The sequence below is a fragment of the Mixophyes fleayi genome, unplaced genomic scaffold (genome assembly GCF_038048845.1).
Source record: "Mixophyes fleayi isolate aMixFle1 unplaced genomic scaffold, aMixFle1.hap1 Scaffold_360, whole genome shotgun sequence".
NCBI lineage: Eukaryota > Metazoa > Chordata > Amphibia > Anura > Limnodynastidae > Mixophyes > Mixophyes fleayi.
Genome location: NW_027447593.1, coordinates 15,518 through 38,240, shown reverse-complemented (window position 1 = coordinate 38,240; position 22,723 = coordinate 15,518). Strand labels below are relative to the sequence as shown.

The window sequence follows — 22,723 nt, the reverse complement described above, 5'->3', positions numbered from 1 at the left end:
TTGACATAACAAGCAAAACAGTTTAAAATAAATCGGGTTACACTCAGAGTAGCACTTACGTGAATTGCTTTTTCTGGTCAAGGGAAATTAGCTTTCAAGATGGACAGCTTATCAATGTGAATTGATTTCCCAAAAAGTCTGACAATTTGCTGTACCTGGTCTCAGCCTTTTAAAGACACTTCCCCACCTCTTTATAGCCACAGGAGGTTGTGGCCTGTGACACTTTTTTGAATCACCATTTGCATGTTGCTTGATTTACTACCCAATTCTACTATATGACCTGACTTTTCTGTAGAGTGTCACACAGATCCAATTTTATCATTAATAAATCCCCTATGAATCTGTCCATCTTTTGATACGAAGCATGCCCTAATAAAGTGTATTCACAGAGCTCACACTCACACACTCAGTTCCTTTACTTCTCTGTGGGGCAGAATTCTTAACTTGACATATGAGCTGCCCTTCATCATGCTATGTGGTTGATCACTACTTTTATTGATTTTAAGTGGCATATTTTAAACTGAATTCTTTTGTCTATATCACATATAACCTACATCGGCACATGGCCTCTTTGAGCCAGACAACATGCTGTGTGGTTCCTAAAAGTCTATTCAGGTGTCACAACTCCATTCCAGGCTAGGCTATATCTCACAGCAGGAGAAGCTGCCACAGATAACACTCCTATCTTCTCACACTGGAATGTGCAAATACGCATTCAACAGACTTTGTCTTCACATTTTACACTTTAGTAGCTGAACTTATCAATGGATTTATTTGATATATCATATTTACACTGTAGTTATGATTAATCCCTTATTCCCCATAATTATGTGATGGGTTAACTCTTATAAATAACTAAGTTCTCTATGTTCATGACAGCGCTGTTAGTACAATATAATTAATGAATCCTGGACTCGCCCTGTATGTATGTATGTATGTATGTATGTATGTATGTATGTATGTATGCATGCATGCATGTATGCATGCATGTATGCATGCATGCATGCATGTATGCATGCATGCATGTATGCATGCATGTATGCATGTATAGCATAATAGTATAGAGGGCTACTAAAGTCTTACTATTTATGGCTCTGTGCAGGTGACATGTCTGTATGACCATTATATCTTAGTAATGATGAAGTATTGTCTTCCCCATCTCTATTTAGAGGACACAGAGAAGTTCTATCAGCTTCTACATCAATATGAAGATTCAGCACTGAGGATGATATATGAATATTATAAAGATGATCTTATCTACATTCTGGAGTCAATGAACACTCACCGTTCTCTCATTGAGCTAAAATCATGTACTAATCTCAAGCTAGGAGGTATGGGAACTCTTCTATACATTAAACATTAACATTAAATGTTACTATTTAGAGCGCTTTCAGATTGTAGCTCCAAACCAATTTTGTGAAAGTAAAGCGATAATCTCAATACTGCAATTTAAGTTTGTGTAAAGGATACTTCAACGCAGATGAATACAAAAACTAAATAAATAAATATAGTCTATACTGTAAAAACTATGTGCTCTAGCATTCCAGAATTTACAAAATTTGCACTCCCATTTGTTAGGTGAGGAAAGTACCTTTGATATAAAATGTCAGTGAAGAACTGTTACGTTCACAAGAGTTCTCTCAGTTAGGATTAGCACAGGCCTAGCAGGGAGCGGAGTCTAACACCAGGGGGTAAATGTATCAAGGTGCGATTTTACAAATCAAGCAATTTTCTTGAGAGAGTTGAAACCCGCAGATGTATGAAGCTGAGATTTCATGTAAAATTGCAGAGTTGTGTTTCTGTCAAAATCGCTATTTACAAAATCGCCAGAGATCAAACTCCCGACTGTTTGTCACTCCGGCTATACAAGTATCAAATGTATGAAGCTGCGATTTAGCAAACTCTCCTGAGTTTGCTTTAAAACATGCCAGATACAACACGCTGCTTGCTAGCAGCAAGTTCTGTAAACACATCATTGTTACATTGTCTTTCTATACAGCCGGAGGTCCGGTGGCTGTCAAAATTGTAAAAAATAGATAAAAAAAAAAAAAAAGTGTGGGGTCCCCCCTCTATTCACTATTAACCCTAGTGGTGCCAGTCTACTGCTGGTTACATGAAAATCTGGGAAAAATTTTGCGTGGGGTCCCCCTGATTTTCACTTATCCAGCACGAGGCAAACCAGCCGGTGTGGGTGGCACTATAGCAGGGGGACACGTAGCAGGGGTCCGCCTGCCATAATGACTAACCAGCCCCAGGCTGTTCAGAGCAGGGCTGGATTCCCTAGAGAGTGGGGTCTGCTGAGAAAAACGAGCAGGCACCCCCTCTAGGTGTAGGGTAATAAACTGCGGTAAAAGTTGAAAAAAATAAACATTTTGTCCGTAGGGCATGTCACATGGAGCCTTGTTGCAGATACGTACCTCACAGGAGAATACAAAATCACAAATGTCTTGTAAAAATATATTACAAACACCTGTAATTTCTGCAAATGTGGCGGATGGCTTAAACATACATTTGCAAATGTGTGCAACAAAGACTTTTGCATTTTTATCTACAGTAGAAATGGCAGATCTGTTGCTGGCTATAGCAGTGTGCTGGGGGAAAAAATGTTGTGTGTATGCTCCATGCAGGATAACCCCACCCTTTCAAGCACCTGTTATGGCCTATAAATTGATTTGAGCAGCTTCCACTTTTGTAATTTCTGCAAATGACAACATTGGTATAATCAGAAAGGTGCTAAATCTCTGTGGGAATAAATCGGTTAAATAACAATGACATATAATGTTCTCTTATAATTTGTTGTTGTGTCAATTATTGATTAAGTAACTAGTTTGTTTCTTCATAAAGTGTCTATAAAGTGATATCTGTGATCCTGTTTTCCTTCTAGTGCTATTTGTCACTGAGAGAAGACCGTGGTGACTCTGTATTTGCTGAGATGTTGGTACGAGATATTTTGGAAGCAGGAAGCTGTGATAGGATTCTGGAAATGTCTCTATGGTGTAAAGTATGATCACCCACATCCTAATTTACTGGCAGTACTGGATGAAATGAGTCACAGAGGTAGGTTCTGTATATATAATAAACATATATAGTGTAATAAATAGAACTTGTGTTACTAAGTGCAATATTTCAAATGTCCTCCTTCCCTTCACTGTATTTGTATATTTGCTGAATTTGTAATCTATGGGGGGAATTCAATTGGCCGCGTTACTGTTAAAAGTAACGCAGCCTGCGCATTATTACCGTTATTATGGTAATAGTGTGCGTAATTACCGTTATCACGGTAGTTCTAACTTTTTGCTCGCAGCTCCCTGCCTAGTTAAAGCTCTTAGCGAAACGCGTGTCGGTGGACGCTGCGTTCACTGCCTTTGAGTCAGATGTTATTTTACTTCTTCGAATTACCTTGACTATAAAACATATGTATAATATTAATCTGAGTCTAATAAGAGTCGTCTTAGGCATCAATAGGAGGTATTGCCGTTTATCCTTCGCCGTTTCTATACACCATTATATTGAAATAGCAGGTTCTGTTCCTTTTGCAGACATGGCAATTAACATTATCCTTTCAATAGATTATTGATATAATCAGGACTAGTAAAGGAAATTGAAGGAACCAGTAGGGATATAAATAATCAGAGGGTTTACATCTATTAAATCTACTTATCTAAAGCTCATATTTAGAAAATAAAGAGGATATAAATTTTTATGATATAATTATAGAGCAGTAACGTGGCTGGACAGTTAATACTGTCTATTTTACCAGATTTATTTATTTTGGAATTCCTTCATTATGCACATTTTAATATTTCGCTAATAGTAGTTTTTCTACCAATAATAAAGATTAAAATAAGGTTTTTCAGTAGAATTGTTTGTCATTTTAAATAGCCTAAATAAAGATTATAATTTTATATGTCTATTTATCCATTTAAGTGCCCCATATTATCACTTTCCTTCTCTCTTTTTTGCCGATTATTAAAAAAAAAAAAAGAGTAAATCTTCTCCGGGACAAACCATGTTACAATGCAAGGGGTGCCAATTAGTTTATTATTTTGCACAGAAGGAGAATACTTCCTGCTTTTTCATGTAGCACACTAATACTTGATAGCTTTATTTTTACACTGAAATGTAAAATTATTCTAAGACATGCCCTACTCCAACAATAAATCTGTCCCCACATTTTACATTTACCTCACCCTCCAATGCAACATGGTTTTGCCCAGGTGCAAAGTTACTCAATTTTTATGCTCTCCTTAGTGACTCAGGCTCTATGTCTTTAACTTTTAACATTTGGCTACATTATTAAAATCAGTTGTTTCACTCAAATCTCACACACACAACAAAACTTAGGAATGCGCGTTCACAAGATGAACGTTATTTAAAAATAACAGTTTCTGCAGAAACACACACATTAACAACAATATTTTTCTGAGGTTCTTTTACCTTTCTGCAACCACCCTTCATCATCATCATCATCATCATCTATTTATATAGCGCCACTGTTGTACAGAGAGCTCATTAACATCAGTCCCTGCCCCATTGGAGAGACTAGGGTCAATTTTGATAGCAGTATATTTTTGGAATGTGGGAGGAAACCGGAGCACCTGGAGGAAACCCACGCAAACACAAGGAGAACATATAAACTCCACACAGATAAGGCCATGGTCGGGAATTGAACTCATGACCCCAGCGGTGTGAGGCAGAAGGGCTAACAACTTAGCCACAGTGCTGCCCTTATTTCTCTTCACTTACTGCTTTGATACACTAAGGAGCTCAGATATAAAACACATCTAATACTCACAGGTGTAGAGGAGTGTAGAGGATCTCATCAATATCTCCCCCTTGTTGAAGTAGTCATGAAGAGAGTAGGGTGTGGTGTATGAGGCCCGTAGGATGAATGTCCCCACCTTATATAAAGTAAAGCAAGAAAGGAGTAACTTTGCTCCTGGACAAACCATGTCAAAATGCAAGGGGTGTAAATTAGTTTATTATTTTGAACATAAGATAAATACTGGCTGTTTTTTCATGTACCACACAAATACTTGATAGCTTATTTGCACACTGAAATATAGAGTTGATCTAGGACATATCCTACTCAAATTATAAATCTGTCCTCACGTTTTAAATTTACTTCCCCCTCCAATGCAACATGGTTTTGCCTTACTTACTTTTGCTTAACTTTCCTTAATGAATCAGGCCCAATGTGTTTTTATGGTCTACATTACTTAGATACACATGTTCTGTGCTAGCCAGTGGCATTTAAACTACAAACATGTGACACATAGCAAAGTATTAAATACATATTGTCAAGTCCATAATGAGTACAAGCCGTATTATTTGCGGGTGGTCATGGGCAGTTACAAATTATGGATGATAAAGTCAGTCACTAGCAATAGGGACCTGCTTGTGATTGGCAGTTTGCAATGCTGAGAATGATAGGTGCTTTCTTCTTTGCATGTGCATATATTATGCTCGTGTGCAAAGGTATTTATTTTGTTATGCATGTGAGATGGGGAGTTGTTTCTCCTGTATTTCAGAGGTTTTTGATGTTTTATTGATGCCTAACAGCAATATGTATTTTGCAAACAAAACAAATGGTTATAAACATGGACGCAAGTGTTTATGACCTATGCCTGCCGTAAACTAGGCATATTTGCTACTGTGGCTACCTCCATGTATCTCATCATCATCATCATGACTTTATATAGCGCCAACATATTCCGTAGTTCTAGGCCCTGCTCGCAAGCTTACAATATCTTGCAATAGTTGCAGCTGTACATATACCTGCAATGGTATTTTTTTGTGAAATTTGTGCCTGTGATTTAGGTAACAATTGCGGCCCCTCTGCCACAGAGTTTATAGTATAAAACTATGCTCCGTTATTCAGTGGAAAGACTCAATGGAAATTTAGTGTACAGTACCTATTATAGGACAACTCCTATCTGCAGTGAAGAATAAAGATAGCCATTTCCTTGTAGCGCACCTCTTCCTGGTAAATACTTCTGTGCTTACTGGGGTAGGTGGGACTTGATGAAGTGATTGGTTTCATATCCCTGCTCACCCTGGAATTGCCTGCTCTCTCTGGAGTCCAGGAGGTCTCCTCCTAATTCGGGAGCCTCCAGGAGATTCAGGGAGTGTAGCAAAAATGCTTTTTAACACTTATTTTTAGAGATGAGCGGGCTCGGATATCTGAAATCCGAGCCCACCCGAACGTTGCCGATCCGAGCCGGATCCAAGACAGATCCGGGTATTCTCGCCAATTGCAAAACTGAAACCGAGGCTCTGAGTCATAATCCCGGTGTCGGATCTCGCGATACTCGTATTCTATAAATTCCCCGCTAGCCGCCGCCATCTTCACTCGGGCATTGATCAGGGTAGAGGGAGGTTGTGTTAGGTGGTCCTCTGTCCTGCTATATCTCGTGCTGTGCTGTGCTGTGTCCTGTGCTCTGTCCTTCTAAGGGCATTGTTATTTCCCCATTATTCCCAAGTTAAAAAAAAATTAAAAAAAAATATCCAAAAACAATCCTGCAGTATAAGTCCATTGGTACTGCTATATTACAAAGTTCACTGATTCAGCAGTATAAGTCCAGTGGTACTGCAATATTACAAAGTTCACTGATTCAGCAGTATAAGTCCAGTGGTACTCTCCTGTGCCGCATATAATTTTTAAAGGCTTTGCCGAGTGTGTGTGGCTTAGGGGTACGCTCTCTTGTGCTACATATAATGGAAAACAAAAATTTGCAGGATAAAGCTGCGAGGAAAAAGCTCAGTTTTCCTAAAAGAGCCGCTGGCGGGGATGCTGATAACATCTGGTCCGGACTGAAGGACCTGCCAACCATTGCAGACATGTCTACTGTTGCTGCATTGGATGCTGTCACAATAGAAAAAATAGTGGAGGATTATTTTGCTGACACCATCCAAATAGACATGTCAGACAGTCCATATTGTTACTGGCAGGAAAAAAAGGCAGTTTGGAAGCCCCTGTACAAACTGGCTCTATTTTACCTGAGTTGTCCCCCCTCCAGTGTGTACTCGGAAAGAGTTTTTAGTGCAGCGGGGAACCTGGTCAGTGAGAGGCGAAGGAGGTTGCTTCCTCAGAACGTTGAAAAAATGATGTTCATAAAAATGAATGATCAATTCCTCAATCAAGTACAGCACTGCCCTCCAGATAGTACAGAGGGACCTGTGGTTGTGGAGTCCAGCGGGGACGAATTGATAATGTATGAGGAGGAGGAAGTACACACTGTAGGGGGAGAGGAATCAGAGGTTGAGGATGAGGACGACATCTTGCCTCAGTAGAGCCTGTTTAGTTTGTACAGGGAGAGATGAATAGCTTTTTTGGTGTGGGGGCCCAAACAAACCAATCATTTCAGCCACAGTTGTTTGGTAGGCCCTGTCGCTGAAATGATTGGTTTGTTAAAATGTGCATGTCCTATTTCAACAACATAAGGGTGGGTGGGAGGGCCCAAGGACAATTCCATCTTGCAACTCTTTTTTTGGCATTATGTGGCCATTCAACAGTCGTTTGCCATGAGCACAAAGTAAAACAAAATTAAAACAAATTCAACTAATTAAACCAAAAGTAAAATGCCCTGTCATAATCAAAAACAAGAGGTATTGACATGCTAGAACTACTGTAGTGTTTATAACTTATAAAAATTACACTTGAAAGCTTGAGCCTTTAAATGAAAAAGTCACTCTTCATTGCACGAATATTTGCAACAGGGACAGTTTTTTTGTTACCAAAGTCAACAAATAACACTTCGACGCTGCCAGTCTTTCACATACTTGATGGGAACTCATTGATGAATGCTCTGTACCATGGTCGTCTAAAACAAGAGTTATTGACGTGCTATAACTACTGTAGTTTTTATAAATTATAAACACTACACTTGAAAGTTGGAGGAGGTATTGTGGCCCCGGTACCAAATTGGGTACCGGGGCCACTCCACTATGCAGTCCAGATAGAGGAGTATCAGATATTAAACAAAGTTGACTGTTGCTGCCAAATCATAAATTAATAAAAATGACCTGTCATTGTCAAAAACAAGAGGTATTGACACGCTCGAACAACACCCTGTATATGCTGCAGAGGATGTAGGAGCAGGCAGCTGTGCAGTGGAATTCAGACCATTTGAAGGCAGAGGTATTGTGGCCCCGGTACCAAATTGGGTACCGGGACCACTGCACTATGCAGTCCAGAAAGCTACCTCGGTGAAACGTTTTGGACTAAAAACAATATTGTGAGGTGTGAGGTGTTCAGAATAGACTGGGAAATAGTGGAAATGATTGTTATTGAATGTTATTGAGGTTAATAATAGCGTAGGAGTGAAAATAAACCCAAAAACTTGATTTTAACACTTTTTATGTTTTTTTCAAAATAAATCCGAATCCAAAACCTTAAATCTGAACCAAAACCTTTTATCAGGTGTTTTGCGAAACAAATCCGAACCCAAAACCTCAAGCAAATCCTAATCCAAAACACGAGACACGAGACACCAAAAGTGGCCGGTGCACATCCCTACTTATTTTGTTGCATTGACCTCTGTCTTCACTAAAATAGTCACATGATGGACAAGTGACAGATCAGTACTATGTGCTGCTACAAACATTATGATGATCTGAGTGGCTTCTAAATTATGTATCAAATGGAAGACCTCAGTCAGATTAATTTTAAAATTGTTAAACAATTGTTGTGTATGTGTATATATATATATATATATACACACATATACATACACACACACACACACACACACACACACACCAATATATGGTAATATGAGGTGTTTCTTGCATTTAGGTGACACTCTGGTGGAGAAGATACTGTTGGATGAACATGGACACAACCTGACTCCAGGACTCAAAGGTAAAGAAATCTTATGTTCAATATGGTGAAATACTCCAACCCTGATATATTTGGATGATGGTTTGATCTTTTATGAATTATCAGTTATGTTGTGAACACTGGGCCATAATACATTTTTTAGCTGATTTTTGGAAAAAGAAAAGAACCAATGAAAATGCAGAAATGTATCACATTCAGTAGGTTCCATGACTGACAGTTCTTCATCACCTACATTGTACCTATTGTAGGTACACAACACATCTAACACATATTATCTAAGACAGTGATAGGCTACAATAAGTAGCTGGAGGGCCGGAGGATTGGCCCTTCAGCCTTCAAAAAGGCCACACAGTGAAAGGAGGGAGCGCACAGTGCTCCAGGTATGCCGTGTGATCTTCCTGTACTGTGCAGAGGAGGTCACGTGAAGCGGAAGTCGGCTCCCCCGATTTAATCAGATCAGGAGGAGCCGGCTGGGGGGGACAGAAGCCAAAGGCTTATTTAAATTACATTACTTTGCTTACAAACACAGTGGGATTTTTTTTACATTATAAAAATCACCTTTTATTACCATCTAATTTAAGGGGTTGTCCGTTGTCAAATGATTTTGATTTTTTGGCTTTTACATCGCATCTTCCAGCGTCATTTACTAAAACATTACTGCTTCATTAACAAGATCTTTTAAGCTGTATCAATACATTTAGTAGAAGATGTCGGGGGGTCAAATAAAGTAATCTGAAGGTGGACAGCTCCATTATTATATAGACGAGACAGAAACACACATTGATGAATAGTTACAGGGAAGATACTCTATAGAAACAAAGGTGGTCAGCAACCCTGAAAACACAATAGAAGTATTACTGGGTAGAGGGACATGAGAGGATCATTTGTGTTATAGCTGATAGAAGAAAGAAGGTTCATTACACAACCCTAAAAATGGGTCTCATAATAAAACTGGTTTATAATAAAACCATTTAATGATGAATAGCTTTTAAAATAATTATGGAAATTATGTTCCTTCAAAGTGATAGAGAAATTTGAATAAAGAAAGAAATATACTTCATGAATTAGGAGCTTTATTATTATGTTATTTCTTTTATTTATATTCCACTTTGTATCATTTTAGATATTCAGAAAACGCACAAGCAACATCTTCTGGAGAGAACTCAGAATCTAGTGGAGCACAGACCCCCGAGAACTACCCAGGAACAGCAAAGTTTCTACATTACTGAGCGTTATGTGAACATGATTGTTGTCTCCACCGAGCATTTCAGACAGCGATCTCAGCATGAGCTCATAGAGACTGGGAGAAAGCATGAGGATATAATGAGAAGGGAACGGTTTATGTTGGACCATATATCCATTAACAAGCTATTCCGCTGGTCCTGCCAAAAACACTGTGTGCCAAATATAGTGATGGTGAGCGGGGTACCAGGAATAGGGAAGGACACACTGATGCAGAAGTTTGTCTATGACTGGGCGACTGGAAAACTCTACCAGAGATTTGCTTTTGTCTTATTCTTCAAATTCCGGGAACTCAACAGACTGGATGAGGTCAGCTTGGAGGGGATGATCCTTCAACAATATCCACATCTACAGGGTCAGCTTCAAAACATCTTACAGGATACAGAAAAACTGCTCTTTATATTTGATGGTTTAGATGAAAGTAATCACCAAATAGATTTTACACCAAGTCAGTTGTATCATAATACACAATGGACAGAAAGCACCAGGTTGATTGTGGTTAGTTTGTTCAAACAGTCTCTTCTGAAAGGTTGTTCTGTGTTAGTGACCAGTCGCCCAACTAAACTGGCATCAATTGGCATATATAGTTTTCGACAAGTTTTAGAGATCATGGGATTCTCCCCCAAAGAAATACAGAAATACTTTGAAATGTTTTTTCAAAATAAAGACTTGTCAGAGAAGGCGTTTCATCATGTGAGAGAGAATGACACATTATACACCTTCTGTTACATCCCATCGTACTGCTGGATCATCTGTACAGTATTATCAATGTGCTTCAAAGCCCAACCAACAACCACTGATCAGCTGATGTCATCATTGCCCAAAACAGGGACACAACTCTTTGTGACTTTTGTCAACAACATTCTGTCCAATCACAGCCAGGATATCCGTGGTGCCCGGGAACTGATGACATCTATTGGGTGGATGGCAGAACATGGGGTAATGAATCACCTCATTGTATTTGAAGAAAGAAATCTGCAATCATTCAATGTAGACACTTCCTCACATCTCAGGTCAAGTTTTCTGATGGAATCTGATCAATCTCCTAATGTGACCTTCTCCTTCTTACATCTCACCCTCCAGGAGTTTCTGGCTGCTCTGGTCCATTATCTGGACTATTCTCCTGAGAAGTTGCGGAGAGCACTTGATAAAGCTAAATCTTATACAGATGGACGAGGTGAAATATTTCTACGCTTTCTCTGTGGTTTTTTGGACAGTTCTACCAGATCCATTTCCAAATATTTAGGAGACTTTTCTATTAAAGCTTTTAAAGATGTAACCAATTGGCTACAGAAATCTCTTGCTGATGTCCAGGAGGACCTAAATGTTGATATAGGGAAATGGCGAAATATATTTGTTTACCTGTTTAAGTCCCAGAATAGGATTCTAGTAGAAGAATGTTTGGGAACACATAGAAGTTTTATATTGAGCAAATTCCATAATCTAACACCTGTGGACTGCTCAGTGTTGGCTTTTGTCTTCAAATTCTGTAGAGAGACAGAAACACTTGATGTACAACAGTGTAAGATTCAGACTGAGGGCTGGGAGAGATTGGCACCAGTTCTACACACGTTTAAGTGAATCAAGTAAGATTTTATGAGTTATAAATGTGAAGGAAGCAATGTGCTTGTTGTTATTAACTGAGAATTATTTTTTACAGTACAAATATGTTTCCATCTAAAAGCAAATTGCACAAATTATGCTATTATATCATTTTAAATACACAACTCAGTTAACTATAATATACAGAAAGTATCTATCAAACTAAAGAAAAGACAAGTTAATATGTGATACAAGATGTATTGAAAGCAGATGCATCTGCACAGGGGTGATTCCTGAATTAAATAAGTAATAACATCCTATCATGCGCAATGTCATGTAGGGTAGGTCCAATTAATTGCTCAATTTCTTGTCTACTGACTCAGTGACTATGAGAGAGGGGAGAAGCTACAATGTCTGCTCTAATTGCCGATATATATCAGCAGAGACAGGGGCTAGGATTATAACACAGTAATATGAGGAATAGATGTAGGGGCTATTTATTAATTGTACTTATTACAGTGATAAAAAAATTACCTTTTCCCACATTATTAATAAGTATCGCAGGCAGCTGAGTGTTATCCCCCAGTGATAGTGACCCGGAGCTGTAAGAGTCACCCCATCACCTGGACAGTCTCTGTGTGACCCAGCTTGTGACTACACAAGGGAACTGGAAAATAAGAGCTAAATTATTTTAAAAAAAAAACACATGAATAGCCATAGAAATAACCTATAACTTACAGTACATAGCATGTTTTTAAATTAGGTTTATTTCTAAAAAAAAAAAAAGTTCTTTATTTCAAGAAATATCATGAAGTAGACTATTTCCTGGATATGTTCCCCTAATATACTGTCCTATAATAATGCTGTTATAAGGGTTATGGTAAATGTTACCGGATTGCCTTTATAATCATGCTATCATAAAATACACAGTGTTTGAGGGCACTACATACGTTTATAGGTGCACATTCCCGTTACATCGATCTTGTAATTGTCTCAGAAGGACAGGACTTCTCCTACCACTCTGCCAATGTTACACCTATACATTAATACAGAGGGATCGCAGGTTTACCAGAACTGTGTATACTGACAGGGCTATTGCTGGAACTGTCCCCATTAATATATGTAGAGCAAAGCAAGAATAAGGCCTCTCACGGATTAAAATACCCGTTTCCACGATTTATAGGCCTCTTCGTGCCTATATGTTAGCTCCCTCACAGTATAATGTTACCTGTCGAATATCATTTCATACAGCTGTTATAATGTCAATAATTAACTGTAATCTGGTATTTTTATAATAAATAAAAAAAGGCTTTTTACCCATTAAAATTATGCCCTATATTCATGAAGGGTGATTCCCAGGCAGTGGCTTAGACAAGCACAGAACTTGTGTTTAGTTATCATAAGTACGCTGGGTAAAATAAATAACTCAATATATAATCATTAGTACCAAATATGTGTTAAACACTTTTTTTTACAATAACTATATAAATTAGGATGTTCTTAATGTGTACTGTACTTACAATCCGTTTTTACAGTATGTTCCTTGTATACACATGTTCTGTGCTGTCTAGCGGCACGCCAGGGGCGCATGCAGGGGGGGGTTTCTGGTTCTCCAGAAACCCCTCTTCTCTACGAACGAACGGGCACTATACATTGACCCTACAGAGCAGCACTGTAGTGTACAGCAGCCGCGGCGCTGTCAAAGAAGTGTCTGCGGACGATTTGTTAACAGTGCCGCGGCTGCTGTAGAATTCAGCATCACAGAAATGGAGCTGCGGCTGCATGCGCACCAGCTATATATTTCTTGGGGGGAGGGGGCTTAAAAATCCTATGTTTGCCCCTGCACGCATACGTGTCGTTTTTAAAATAAGGACTATGCCGTGTCAGTCATCACTATTAGTCAGCGCATACACTTGCACTGTAGCTGGTGCAAATTATAGGACTAAAAAAACAGGTACTTTAGAGAAACACAAGGGTTGAATCGGCCACATCTGCGTCGGCGCGTTCTTACTGTACATTACCAACGTCCGGCCGCCCTAAGAGTCGTAGGCAGCTGTGTCATTTGCGTTAAGACATGAATTACTTGCAGTTGTGTTCATTAGCGTAATGAGGCCCATTGTTTCCAACACCAAGAACAACACATCGGCTGATGGGATAAAGCTGCTGCATCCAACAGACTTAGATACTTTTTAGATTTTAGATCTTTAAACAATATCAATCAATATCAATACAATTGGAGCTGCTTATTAATTAAGTCATACTGTGACACCTGTCCTGGCGAACTATGTGGATCGCATTTGCGAACGTTTTTGGAGTAAATGCGTGAGATACCTCTGATATATCATTAATGTTAAATACCATTTTTGTTAGTTTTAAGGACTGAGGGGCTTTAATAAATTGTCCCCTATATCTGTCATGTGTCTCTTTACTTTCACTAGCACAATGTAATCTCCTGTTCATATGTTTTCCAGTCTCACAGGCTGTAACCTGAGTGACTCATGTATTCATTACATAGTACCTGCATTACGTCACCCTGAGTGCAGGATCTATCGCATGGGGTAAGTGTCTATTTCCTCCATAATGTTCTATTCTCTTCCAGGACTTCTACTTTCTATTGTACACAGTACACAGGGAACTGGGTGGTTCATTGTCCCCACTCTTAATGGTTTTCTGATGACATTATTCCAAAATGTACGTATCAGATTACATAATTAGTTATGTCTTTTTTTTTTTTTTTGAAAAGATATTTTATTGAGTTTTACAATACAGCGAGAGAAGGAAACAGACAATACAGGAAAAACAAAATTGCAATAGGGTTTCCAAGTAATGTAGGTAGCGTATTGTTGCGGATATGAAAAAACAAAAGAAAATTTAGGGAGAGTTGAAGGAAGGGAAAAGAGAGAAGGAAGGAAATGGAGAAAGAAGGACAGGGGAAATCGCTAGCGAGGGCGATGGGTAGAGAAGTGAGGAGAGGATGGAGAACCATGACAAGGCTAAAGATTAGTAGTTAGGGCTCAGAGGCCCTAAAATGCTAGAGGAGGGGAGGCTCCGTGATACTCAGTCCAAGGACTCCAGACCTTATCAAATTGAATAGGAGTACGGCGGAGAATGCTAGTCATATACTCCATATGAAAGATATGCCAGATGCGGTTGATAACCGAGGGCAAGGAGGGTGGAGTCGGGTTTTTCCAAAAGAGGGCAATTTGGCATCTAGCAGCACTAAGTATATGTGTAATAAGTTTCTGCGTTGATTTAGATATCTTGGGAATATAGCGCGGAAGTAGGGAGTACGAAAGAGATGGAGGAAGAGAGATCTGAGTGATACTGGAGATTAACTGATGGACCGACTTCCAGAAAGGAAGTAGTTTCGGACAGTGCCACCATACATGAGACAGGGTACCCTCCCGACCACATTGGCGCCAACATAGCGGTGAGGTGCTTGGATATATCATGTGAAGACGGTGAGGCACCAAATACCAACGGTAGAAGATTTTGCGGCTGTTTTCATTTATCTTAACGCAAATAGAGGTCTTTGAGAGGTTCAGGCGAATCTTAATCCACTCCCCGGGAGGGAGCGTCTCCCCCATGTCCTCCTCCCATTTAAGCTCGTGAGAATCCTTGGAAGGGCAATTGTGTTTTACCATAAGGCGGTAGAATGTGGAGATCAAGCCCTGAGAAGAAGAGTGAAGACGGCAAAACGAGACCAAAGGAGAGGTAAGGTGTATATCAGTGACTGTACGGCGGATAGAGTTATATAGATGTTGAAGTTGTAGGTATTGAAAGAGGCAGGACGAGGGAATACGAAAGCGCGCTTGGATATCAGCGAAAGAGGGAAAGAATTGTAGCGGCATGATGTCGGAGAGAAAGTTGATGCCACATTGCGTCCAGTAGAGAAATTGGATCGGACGAAGTCCAGGGGGAAAGATGGGATTATTCCAAAGAGGCGTCATTCGCCATGAGTTAGGAGCTAGGTTATATGAGGAGACTGTGTGAGACCAGGAAGCAAGTGAGAATGCTAGTGGAGGGGGGAGACGTGAGGGAGGAGGCCTGTGTTGAGGTTTAAGCCAAAGAAGCAAAGAGGGCGAGGAAGTGTCTGTGAGAGCGGCTTCAATGTCCACCCAAACTCTCTGTCCCGGGGGAGAGTGAAGGAGAACACACTGGGTGAGATGGGTAGCACGATAATATTTGAGAAAGTGGGGAACTCCCAGACCTCCCTCCTGGATTGATTTGTGGAGAATCTGCATACGAATCCTGGGTTTCCTAGCTGACCAAATAAATTTAGTAGCCATTTGTTGAAGAAGTTTAAAGGAGTTAGCGGGGACTTTGAGGGGTAAGGTCTGAAACAAGTATAAAAGTTGAGGAAGAATGTTCATTTTAAGGGAGTTTATTCTTCCCGTCCAGGAGATAATGAGCTTGTCCCACTTTAATAGGTCAGTTTTAATGGCTGAAAATAAAGAGGGGAAGTTTGCAGCGTACAGCTGGTCATAGGAGCGAGTGAGGTAAACCCCGAGATATTTTAGTTTGTGGGGCTGCCATCTAAAGTCGAAGTTGGTTTTGAGGGATGTGAGCAGAGTAGGGGGGATGTTAAGGTCGAGGATTTCTGATTTGGAGGCATTGATTTTAGAATTGGAAAGAGTGCCAAAAAGAGAGATGTCCCTAAGTAGGTTTGGAAGTGATATAAGGGGGTTTGTAACTGTCAAAAGGATATCATCTGCGTATAGAGATATTTTGTGTTCAGAGGAGCCCACCTGGACACCAGAGATATCAGGGTTGATACGGATTTTGCGAGCCAGGGGTTCAATCATTAATGCAAAGATAAGTGGAGATAGTGGGCACCCCTGTCGCGTACCATTTCGAATTTCAAAGGGAGAGGACTGAAAGCCGTTGACCAAAACAGAGGCAGTCGGATTAAAGTAGAGAGATGCAATGCCCCGAAGGAAGGGGCCTCTCATGCCCATGATCGCAAGAGTCTGTTGCATATAGGGCCAACCAACCCTGTCAAAAGCCTTCTCAGCATCTAAGGCTATGAGCAGGGTAGGGATGTTGCGTGAGTTAGAGACATAGGTCAGGTCAATTGAATGCCGGGTGTTGTCCGATGCCTGACGGCCCGGAATGAATCCGACCTGGTCAGGATGAACCAGAGAGGTGATAACAGAATTCAGTCGATTAGCAAGGAGTTTTGCAAACAATTTGAGATCTACGTTCAGTAGAGATATGGGTCTATAGTTTCCGCAAAGTTGGGGGTCGCGGTCAGGTTTGGGTATAACCACGATATCTGCCCGAGTTGTTGCCTGATCGAATTTAGAGCCAAGGAGCATGGAATTGAAAAGTTCAAGGATCATGGGCATAAGGGAGTTGGTAAAGGTTTTATAATACACGGCTGTGAAGCCATCGGGGCCAGGAGCTGAAGTATTTTTTAGTTCCTTAATTGTTTGGGCGATTTCATCAGATGTGAACGGCTCGTTGAGAAAATCAGATTGTGCAGAAGTAAGTGTGGGCAGGGCAATAGAGGACAAGAAGTCACTAATTTTAGATTGCAAAGAGATTGGATCTGGAATTTGAGGTGTGAGATTATAAAGGGAAGAATAAAAGTCTCTAAAGGTGTCGGCTATTAACTTCGGATCATAAGTGGGGTCTCCTGAGTGATTTTTGATAGAGGCGATGCGGTTACGAGTACGTTTAGCTCGTAATTTCTGGGCTAGGAGTCTGTCCGCTCTATCTCCCTTCTCGTAGAACTTCTGATGGAGCAAACCAAGAGTTTTGGCTGCCTTTTTAGAAAGGAGTTGCTGCAACTGTCAGCGAAGATTAATTAATTTGAGGCGAGTCTTGCGTTTCGGAAACCGTTCGTGTAATGATGTAAGAGCTGCGATTTTTGATTCGAGTTCCGCAATGCGGATGAGTTCAGCTTTACGGCGAGAGGCGGAGAGTCCAATCAGTGTGCCGCGTATGGTAGTTTTATGCGCTTCCCAGAGAATTGAGGGCGAAATATCTGGCGAAGAGTTCAGAGAGATAAATTCCTTAATGGAGTCGGAAATTGAGGTAATCTGATCGGGCTTTAAAAGAAGAGTATCGTCCAGTCGCCATTTTGGGGGAGAAGAGCGCGGGCGAGGGAGGGTAATTTCGAGGAGAACCAGTGCGTGGTCGGACCAGCTAACCGGGAGTATGTCGGAATCAATAAGTTGTTGGGTGGTGAGGCGATCAATAAGAATGAGGTCAATGCGAGTGTGGATGTTATGTGGGGCTGAAAAATGGGTGTATTGCCTACCAGAGGGGTGGGCAAGGCGCCAAGCGTCATGGAAGTCATAAAGATTTAAGGAGGGATACCAAGGTTTTAGATTCGCGGCGAGCAGAGGCATGGGAGTAGGAGACAGAGGAGCGATCCATCCCGGGATCCAGGGTGGAATTGAAATCGCCACCTATAATAATTTGTCCTTGAGCAACAGTGGAGAGTTGTTCAAAAAAATGCGGAGAAGAAGGCACCCTGTCCCACGTTAGGAGCGTATAGCGAGACTAGAGTGAGTTTGGCATGTCCTAGAGATCCAACTAAGATTAGATATCTGCCCAGTGGGTCGGCGTAAAGAGATTCCAGAGAGAAGGGGATGTTGTGATGTACGAGGATAGCAGTGCCCCTTTGTTTACTATCGGAAGATGCATAATAAGTCTGTGGGTAAGTTTTACATGTCATTTGAGGGTGGGGAATCTTAAAGTGTGTTTCCTGTAGGAAAAACAAGGTCAGCCTTGAGACGTTTAAAATGTTGAAGTGCCATGGTGCGTTTGGTGGGAGAATTGAGGCCATTAGCATTAATGGAGATAACTTTAAGAGTCATGGTGGGTCCGAGTACCTGGACGGAGCATCAGCGCTAGCGATTAAGGACAGGAAGAAGAAAGAAAAGGGAAGGCGGGAGACCAACTTCCCCGGAGGGAAGCCAGTCCAGGTTCGAGATAAGAGGTACAACATAGGTACTGGAAAAAGGGGGGCAACGCCTGGACAGCCAAGGGCGAACGGAGGAGACGACCTTTGAGGGGTCGCGGGAGCGGGATCACGGGTCAAACATCAGGGAATGGGAATACCCAAAGAGGGACTGTAATAATGAATTTTTTACAAATAAACCACGCATGTGAGACCAAACAAGGGGATAATAAAAAAAAAAAAAAAAAGTCATATCAATGAAAATCAATTAACTGAGCATTCTGTTATAACTGTGGCGAGCCCAGGGGAGGGGCAAACCGCGACAACAGACACCCAGCGGCAGCTTCGTGGACTCAAAGGAAGACCCCTTTACATAGAAGCAGAACATCGCCGCCCAGTGTCCGCCGAGGCAGCAAACCCCGTGGGAGGAACCACAGGGAATATGATAAGCTTAAATAACTATATTATAACTATAACATGGACGGGAATAGCACAACATCAAATATCAGTGCAAGTCCTAGGAAGATGAGCAATAGAAATAAACACATAACGGCTAGGACAAAACGGTGTGTGTAACATATAAAACAGCATCCTAGGTAAATTTGGTTAGGTGCCTAGCCACAGTAGGGGAGAGCCAGTGAGAAAGGGCAGAGGGCCCCGGTATTGCCCTCAGACATATGGGCCGGGACTAAGGCTTTGAGTTGCCCCCAAGACGGCTAGGCCTCGGGCAGGTGTGAACACTACAACAAAATACGCTCGTCAGTGAAATTAGAGCAAGTATAATAAAAGACTTTTTTTTTTTAGAGATATGAACAGTTCGATTAGTCTTATTTATGTAGTGGACCAATCAGCTTGTGGAGGCCGTTTGCGGGTAGCAGCTGACGAGGCGGCAGATGAACTTGGCAGGTCTGGGAATTTCAAAGATTGTAATAAGTCTCGACCTTGTTCCGGAGTCTTGATTGAATATGCATGGTTGTCGTGGGAAAAAGAAAGTTGAAAGGGGAACCCCCAGCGATAACGGATGCCAGCTGAACGTAGGCGTTGGGTGATGTCAGCTAGGTCTCGTCGTTTCTTTAATGTGATAGGAGAAAGGTCCTGAAAAAAGAGAGGGTTTGTCCCGGAGTAGGAAAAGTCTCGTTGGTCTCAGGCAGCAAGAAGAATCTTCTCCTTAGTGGAATAATAATGAAGACGAATGATGACAAGGTTGAGAAGGTTGAGGCTTGGGTCGAAGGGCCCGGTCCAAACAAAAATCAGCGGGGGCAAGCTCTGGAGCCAAGGTGGAAAAGAGACCCTGCAGGTATGTGGGTAGTTCTTCTGCCGAAATCGACTCAGGAACTTTCTTGAGTCTGATGTTGTTCCTACGGGAACGATTTTCTTGATCCTCAAACTGGTCTTTGAGAGAGTCCAGGTCGGCACGTATAGCAACTATGTCCTGGTCAGTTTGAGTCTGAAAGGAGCAGAGTTCCGTAGTTGCTTTTTCCAGGGTATCGGTACGAGTACCTAGGGCAGCAATTTCCGTACGTAGCTCTGAGACTAATGCCCGAAATTCCGACTGAATAGTAGCCTTCACTTGTTTCGCTATCTCAGCCATGGAGGGCTGTGGCGAGTCATCGTCCGAACTCGAAGATGCCAAGGCAGAGGAGGGTGGAGGAGCAGCCTTGCCACCTCTAGAAAACATACTGGGCGTTTGAGTCGAAGGGTTCTTCTTTGATTTATGCGACATGGCCAGTCCACGCAAATCCACCACCAGGAGGAACAGAAATCAGAAGAGGCAATGAGATTACTTTCAGGGTAATGCTTCAAAAAGAGGCCCGCTCCCACGAGACATGAGGGGTTAGAACATGGGTAGATCGGATTGGAGTATCAGATGAGAATTAAATCAAATAGGTATATCCTCTATGACGCTGCTCCCTCAATACGGATGAATGTAGAGGAATAGAAATGACTGTTGATGTTATTGCTGGGAGAACTCCACGGTGGAGTGTCACTTCAATGGGTGCGGGTCTATAAAAGGCTCAGGGTTAGGAGGTTAGATGGAGGTACCACTCCCCTATGGGCTCAGGATCAGGGAGGGAGAGCCGCAGGCACTGAGGGGTATGTGTGGCCCGATATGCGCAAAGCTGGTTGAATAAAAGGGGTCAGCTAAGGGGGTAAAGGCACACCCCGTATCAGCTTGTATGTTGGGGGGCTAGATTCGCCCCTGAGTAGAAGGAGTGAGGGGGTTAGCTGCACCTGATGTCCCCAACTTTATGTCCAGGGCTGTGGAGTGTTGGGACCCCATACACTGACCTGCTGTAGAAGATAAGGAGGCTTGTATAGCAGAGCCTGCAGGTAATAGGAGCCTGTAGCGGGTAGTCTGCGCTCCGGATAATGCAGGGACTCAGCTCTCTCCGTCCCCTCCGTGTAGGATTCTTCAGTAGCCGACCAGGAGCTCGGCTCAGTAACACCTCCTTCAAATAAAGAGCTTGCCAACTCCAGGGGCGTGGACCGAGCAGGCAGGAGAATTGTTGAGTTGCCGGCAGTGAAGAACGCTGTGACAGCTGGTTACAATCAGCGGTCGAGATCCGGACATCCAGCACCGGAAGTTCGGAGCCGCTGACTTCCGGTTTCGCCGCGGGGACGGAGGCCGCGAAAGAAAGAAGCCCCGAGCACAAGGGCCAACCCGATCCGCTGCACAAGGAAGTCAGCACGACCCCGGACAGGCAAGTCACCTGCGTCCTAGTGATAGTGGATGTGCGGCAGGGCGTGCTATTCAGTGTTGATCACAGCTCCGCCGATTCTCAAAACTTCGAGCCACTGGGAGGAGAGGGCATCCCCTGAGTTATGCTGGGCTTATAGGGTGTTTTAGAGGCTGAAGACCGCGAATACCTGTCGTTTTTGATCCCCTCTGTGCGGAGCAACTGAATACTGCGACCCGCCAGGATGGCCTCCAAGCCACGCCCCCCAATTAGTTATGTCTTTGATGACATCACAACTAATTCCAGACATTATTACATCACTGATCTGTGACATGATACCACATGTCCTATGACATCAATTATTACATTACAGTAAGTTTGATCAAACATGTAGCCATAATAAAATATACCCAAAGTTGGCGCACAACTGTACACTTGGAGGAGCACAACTGTACACTTGGAGGAGCACAACTGTACACTTGGAGGAGCACAACTGTACACTTGGAGGAGCACACCATTTCTCAACGGACAAAAAGCCAACTTCCAAGTTAAAATGGCAGTTTTACTGGCAAAATGGTTAATTTTCCTTATATATTAATGAGGTAATCCCACCGACACTAAGTAACACAGTCCGTCACCAGCGATATTATGAATTAATTTCACTTGCAATGTAGCTCATGATGATTGACTTTTTCTCAACAGGTTCTCATATGAAGCGGTGTCTAATTGCAATAAGCTTAGACCTGCCGTGACGCTTGGTACTTGCTGACAAGTACCAAGCACCTTTATTGTCACACTCGATGTTAATAGTCTCAACTCAATTTAAAAGGTGTAGTTCACACAAAGTCTTCGTAATCCAAAGGGCTCCTTTGGCTGCTTCAGTGAAAGCCATATATTTAGCTTCAGTATATGAGCGACAATCATCCTCGTCTACTTCCCAATCTGCATCGCAGCAATATTATGAGTTCATTGTTTCGACATTTACTCATGCTGTTATATGGTACCGGTCTTCTTGGTGATATCCAACATCCTTATATCTCACACTAGTGGGTGGGGCAGCATTATCTAATATTTCATCAGTCGAAATCAGGTAATTTATGGAGCTAAATATATTGAATTGGAATTGTTAATTATGCACCAATATAGTACTCTAACCAAGCCAATGTATTCTTGTGCAGAACATTTTCTTTTTCTAATAGTCACAAGTGGAGACAAACAAACAAACCCAATCTATTTATTCTGATTTTCTTTTACAGTTTGAGGGGTAATAAGTTGACAGACAGATCCTGCACCCAGCTGGCACCTGGTATAAGTAATAACTGGTCCCTGAGGAAACTCGATCTGTCTTATAACAATCTGGAAGGTCCTCACTTCTGTGAGTTGGCGACAGCTCTGTCCAGTCCAACATGCCGGATACAGGAATTACTGTGAGTATAACAGATCTGTACAGGATGAGACATGTGGGAGATCAATGTATGAGATACACAGAGAGTACTGGTGAGGTGTCTG

General features: G+C 41.8%; 1 pseudogene; it reads left to right on the top strand.

Moving 5' to 3' along the window:
* Positions 1–2,884: 2,884 nt before the first annotated feature.
* LOC142132578 (NACHT, LRR and PYD domains-containing protein 12-like) lies at positions 2,885–22,645 on the top strand (annotated as a pseudogene).
* Positions 22,646–22,723: the final 78 nt, after the last annotated feature.